We start from the raw sequence: 6,760 nt of genomic DNA on the forward strand, positions 1-6,760 counted from the left end.
TGATATCATCATACATTTGGATGAAGTCAACAGTTGTAGAAGACTCCACCCAATAACAAGAGAATAGACATGCTGTTCAAAGGCCGATGGAACATGTAACCAGAAGAGACCATATCCTGGGCCATAAAAACAAACCTCAACAAATTTAAGAGAATTGAAATCATACAGAGTACGCTCTCCAAAAGTCTCTGAGAAATATTAACAAGAAGATCTCTAAACACTTGGAAACTACACAGCACACTTCTAATTAGTCCATGGGTAAAGGAGAAAGTCTCAAGGAAAAAAAAATTTAATCACAGAAGTGAATGAAAATGAAAATATAACATATCAAAAATTTTGGGAAATAGCAAAGGCAGTGCTAAGAAGGAAATTTATAGCCGTAAGGGGAAAACCTCAAATCAATAACCTAATCTTCCTTAACAAAGTTGAAAAAAGATGATACAGTCAATAACACTATAATAACTACATAGTGACAGATGACAACTACTTATCATGGTCATAATTTTGTAATACATAAAAATATCGAATCTCTATGCTATACACCTGGGACTAATATAGTGCTGTGGGTCAATTATGCTGAAAGGAAGGAAGGAAAGAAGCGGGGGGGGGGGGGGATAAGAGCAAAATAAAAAAACAAACACAGAAAAACAACAGAGTAAATCAAGGAGATAAAGAGCTGCTTCTTTGAAATGATGGATAAAATTGACAAACCTCTAGCAAAATTGATCAAGGAAAAAAGAGAAGACACACACAAATTACCAATATCCAATATCAGGAAAGAAACTGGAGATACCACTACATTTCATCAAAGGACAATAAGGCAATTCTACAAATAATAAAAAGAAACATTTGACGACTTAGATAAAATAGACCAATTCCTCAAAAAAAAAAAAAAAAGCAACTTATCCAATATGAAGTAGATAATTTGAATAGCCTTATAATTATTAAGGAAATCAAAATTTTTTTTGTCTTTTTAGGGTCACACCCCCAGCATATGGAGGTTCCCAGGCTAGGGGTGGAATCAGAGCTGCAGCTGCTGGCCTATGCCACAGCCACAGCAACTTGGGACCTGAGCTACATCTGTGACCTACACCACAGCACATGGCAACACTGGATCCTTAAACCACTGAGCAAGGCCAGGGAACAAACCCGAGTCCTCATGGATACTAGTCAGGTTCATTACTGCTGAGCCACAATGGGAATTCCTCAAATTTATAATTTTTTAAAACTTCCAAAAAGAAATTTTCAGGCCTAGATGATCTCACTGGAGAATTCTACCAAAATTTTAAACAATTAACATCAAGGATATAATCTCTACCAAAAAAATTGGAAGAGAAAGGAATACGTCCAATTCATTTTATGAAACTAGTGTTACCCTGACAATAAAATCAGATAGAGGTCATACAAAACAACAATAACCATAAATCAGTACTCCTCATAAAGACAGACAGAAAAGTCTTTACTAAAATATCAAATAGAATTCAGCAATATACGAAAATAATTAAACACCATTGTTTATTTCAGAGATGTGAGGCTGGTTCAATAATCAAAAATCAATCACTGTAATCAATCACACTGACAGGCTAAAGAAGAAAAAAATGACATAATCATATCAATGCATAAAAAGCATTTGACAAAATTGACACCCATTGAGGAAAAAAATCTCTCACATAACACTGTAAATCAACTATACTTTAATAAAAAAAATTTAATAAAAAAACTCTCAAAAAATAGGAACAGAAGGGATCTTTCTCAACTTGAGAAGGAATATCTCCCAAGAACCTACAGATAACATTATGAATATTTTTCCCAAAGATCAAGCTCAAGACAAGGATATCCACTCTCATCACTCTTATTCACCATAGCACCAGAAGTTCTTTTTTTTTTTTTTTTTTTTTGTCTTTTTGCCATTTCTTGGGCCACTCCTCATGGCATATGGAGGTTCCCAGGCTAGGGGTCAACTCAGAGCTGTAGCTACTGGCCTACACCACAGCCACAGCAACACCGGATCCTTAACCCACTGAGCAAGGCCAAGGATCGAACATGCAAACTCATGGCTCCTAGTCGGATTCATTAACCACTGCGCCACGACAGGAACTCCAGCACAAGAAGTTCTTACCAGTGGGAAAATAAATAAATAAATAAACCGCCCCTATTTTCAGATGACATGATTATTTACATTGGAAATCCCAGGAATTCCTGTTGTAGCGCAGCAGTAATGAACCTAACTAGTATTCATGAGAATGTGGGTTCAATCCCTGGCCTTGTTCAGTGGGTTAAGAATCCAGTGTTGCCGTGAGCTGTGGTGTAGGTCGAAGACATGGCTCAGATCCTGTGTTGCTGTGACTGTGGTGTAGACCAGCAGCTGCAGCTTCAATTTGACCTCTAGCCTGGGAACTTACATATGCTGATGTGCAGCCCTAAAAAGAAAAAAAAAGAAAATCCCAAGGACTCCACAGAAGAAAACAAAAACTCCTAGAACTAATAAGTGATTTCACAGCATATGAGATAAACATACAAAAAGTTATATTATTATATACTAATAATTAAAGTATGGACATTGAAATTAAAGATACATAACAGTTAAATCATTCCAAAAAGCCCACTTAGGTGTAAATTTAACAAAACATGTACAGAAAAAATATGTTGAAAACTATAAAATACTGATGAAAGAAATCAAAGAAAATCTAAATAAATGGAAAGATATACCATGTTCATGGTTGGAAAATTCAACATACAAATATGTCAATTCTCCCCAAAGTGACATACAGGCTTAATGTAATTCCTACTGAAATCCCAGCAAGACCTTCTGTTGATATAGACAAGAGGACTCTAAAATGTATGTGAAGACAAAGGAACTAGAACAGTTAAAACAACTTTGAAAGAAAGAATAAAGTAGGAGTTCTCATCGTGGCTCAGCAGAAATGAATCTGACTAGTATCCTGTAGGTCGAAGGTTCAATCCCTGGACTCGCTCAGTGGGTCAAGGATCTGGTGTTGCCGTGAGCTGTGGTGCAGGTCACAGACACAGCTTGGATCTGGTGGTGGCTGTGGCTGTGGCCTAAGCCAATGGCTACAACTCCAATTCGACCCCTAGCCTGGGAACCTCCATGAACCACCTTTTTAGGAGTGGCCCTAAAAAGACAAAAAAAAAAAAAAAAAGAATAAAGTATACCTTAGTTTGGGCTGCTATAATAAAATATCATAGACTGGGTGGCTTATAAAGAGTAAAAATCTATTTCTCACAGTTTTAGAAGCTATATACCTGAGGTTAGAGTGCCAGCATGGTCAAGTTCTGGTGAAAGCCCTCTTCCAGATTGCAGTGTTGATTTCTCACTGTATTCTCACAGGGTGGAGAGAGGACAAGAGAGTTCTCTGGGTTCCCTTTTTAAGAGCACTAATTTTACTTACGAAGGTCCTACCTGCATGACCTAATTACCTCCCAAAGGTCCCATCTCCTAATAATCTCACACTGGGGATTAGGATTTCAACATCTGATTTTTGTTTTGTTTTGTTTTTGTTTTTGTTTTTGTTTTTGTTTTTGTCTTTTTAGGGCCGAACCTGTGGCATATGAAAGTTCCCAGGCTAGCGGTCGAATTGGAGAGGTAGCCGCTGGCCTTCACCACAGCCACAACAATGCCAGATCTGAGCTGTGTCTGCAACCTATACCACAGCTCATGGCAATGCCAGATCCTTAACCTACTCAGTGAGGCCAGGAATCAAACCCACATCCTCATGGATACTAGTCAGGTTCAATAATGCTGAGCCACAACAGTAACTCCAACATTTGAATTTTGAAGGGATACAGACATTTACTCCATTGCAAAGTGAGAGCAATCAATTACCCAATTTCAATACTTTATACTACAGTAATCAAGACTGTGTGGTATTGGTAGTGGGACAGACACATAAACCCAGGAAAAAGAATAGAGAACCCCCAAATAGAAGTACACATGTATAACCAACTAACTTCTGACCCAGGTACAAAAGCAGACATAGGAGTTCCCGTCGTGGCGCAGTGGTTAACAAATCCGACTAGGAACCATGAGGTTGCGGGTTCGGTCCCTGCCCTTGCTCAGTGGGTTAACGATCCGGCGTTGCAGTGAGCTGTGGGGTAGGTTGCAGACGCGGCTCGGATCCCGCGTTGCTGTGGCTCTGGCGTAGGCCGGTGGCTACAGCTCCGATTCAACCCCTAGCCTGGGAACCTCCATATGCTACGGGAGCGGCCCAAGAAATAGCAACAACAACAACAACAATAACAACAACAACAAAAAAGACAAAAAAAAAAAAAAAAAAAGCAGACATAGAGGAAATACAGCCTCTTCAACAAATGGTGCTAGAGCAACTGACACCCACGGGCCAAAAACAAAAATAAAACGGAAAAAAAACCCTCAACATATCTCATACTTTATGTAAAAACTAGTTCCCGCCGTGGCGCAGTGGAAGGGAATCCAAGAACCATAAAGTTACGGGTTCTATCCCTGGCCTCGCTCAGTGGGTTAAGAAGCTAGCATTGCTGTGGTGTGGGTCACAACCATGGCTTAGATCCCGAGTTGCTGTGGCTGTGGCGTAGGCAGGCAGCTGTAATTCCATTTGGACCACTAGCCTGGAAACCTCCATATGCCCTGGGTGCGGCCCTAAAAAGCAAACAAAGCAAAACAAAACAAAACACCTTGAAATTAAATTAAAATTAACTTTAAATGGATAATGTAAACATAAAATGTAAAAGTAAAAACTTTTAGGAAAAAAAATGGGAGAAAATCTTTGGGATATAGGACTAGGCAAGCAAAATGTTCTTAGACGTGACACCAAAGTACAATGAATAAAGGAAAAAACTGCTAAATAGGACTCTGTTAAAATTAAAAACATACATCCAGGAAAGACCTTGTTAAAAGGAAGAAAAAACAAGCTATAAACTAGAAAGAAAATATTTTTAACTCATATTTGACAAAAGATTCACATCTAGAATATATAGACACCTCTCAAAGTCAACAGTAAGAAAACAGTCTAACTAGAAAATGGAAGAGACATTGCACCAAGGAGAATATACAGATGGCAAATAAAAACAAGAAAAAATATCCAACATCATTAGCCATTAGGGAAAAGTAAATTAAAACCACAATGAAATATCACTGCATACCTATCACAATGACTGCAATTTAAAAAAACAGTGACAACATCAAATGCTGGCAAGGAGTCAGAGAAACTGGATCACTCATACAATGCCAGTAGAAATGTAAAATGGTACTGCCAGTCTAGAAAATAATTTGGCAGCTTCTTACAAAGCTAAACATGCTACAACCATACGACTCATCAGGGGCACTCCTGGGCATTTGTCCTAGAGAAATAAACACTATATTCACACTAAAACCTGTACATGTTTATACCAGCTTATTTATAATAGCAAAAAATCTGGAAAAAACCCAGACGTCTTTTCAATGGGTAAACAGTTAAAACTACGGTACATTCATATCGTGAAATAATACTTAGCAATAGAAAGGAATGAAACTCCAGAGAATTATGCTGGGTGATAAAAGCCAATTCTGGTAGGTAACATGCTGTATGATTCCACTTATATAACATTCTTGAAATGAAAAAAATATGGTAATAGAACTGCTCAGAGATTGCCAAGGGTTAAGGAGAAAGTGCCGGTGGCAGTGAAACAGGTGTGGATATAAAAGTGAAACATGAGGAAGCCTTGTGGTGATGGACATATTCTGTATCTTGACTATATGAATGTTGCCATGGTTGTGTTATTACAATATTACTTTATAAGATGTTACTATTGGGGGAAATTGAGTTAAGGGTACCCAGGATCTCTCTATATTATTTCTTATAAGTGCATATGAATCTAGAATTATTCTAAAGTATTAAGTCCTAATATAGAAATAAATAATGTTAATAAAATAAACCCTGTGTAGCTGTGATAATATCAGACAAAATCTTTTATTGCCAAAAAAACCACAGAACCCCTCACTCTAAATAAAGTGGGTCACTTCATGACAGTAACAATTTCAATTGACCAGGAGGATAATTGTTCCAAACTTGTCCGCACCTAATAACATAACTTTAAAATATACTGAGCAACATGAGTTTATGGGTTCCATCACTGGCCTCACTCAGTGGGTTAAGGATCTGGTGTTGCCATGAGCTATGGTGTAGATTGCAGATGAGGCTTGGATCTGGCGTTGCTGTGGCTGTGGCTGGCAGCTATAACTCCAATTCGACCCCTAGCCTAGGAGCCTCCATATGCTGCAGGTTTGGCCCCAAAAAGAGAAAATAAATAAAATAAAATAAAACAAACTGAGCAAAAGTTGACAGAATTAAAATATAACACCATGGAGTTCCTGATGTGGCTCAGCAGGTTACAAAACTGACTAGTATCCATGAGGATGTGGGTTTGATTCCTGGCCTCACTGAGTGGGTTAAGGATCTGGCATTACTGTGAGCTGTGCTGGAGGTCGCAGATGCAGCTTGGATCTGGTGGTGCTGTGGCTGTGGCATAGGCTGCAGCTCCAATTCGACCCCTAGCCTGGGAACATCCATATGCCACATATGAGGCCCTAAAGAGCAAAAAAAAAAAAAAAAAAAAAAAAAATCCTGTGATAAACCATAATGGAATAGAATATGAAATATATATACATAATAAATACAGATAAAACTAAATCACTTTGCAGAAAATCAACACAACACTGTAAATCAACTATACTTCAATAATTTTTTTAAAAAAAAATTTAAAAAACCCTGGGAGACAGAGCTCA

This window comes from Sus scrofa, chromosome 1, assembly GCF_000003025.6.
Source record: "Sus scrofa isolate TJ Tabasco breed Duroc chromosome 1, Sscrofa11.1, whole genome shotgun sequence".
Lineage (NCBI taxonomy): Eukaryota > Metazoa > Chordata > Mammalia > Artiodactyla > Suidae > Sus > Sus scrofa.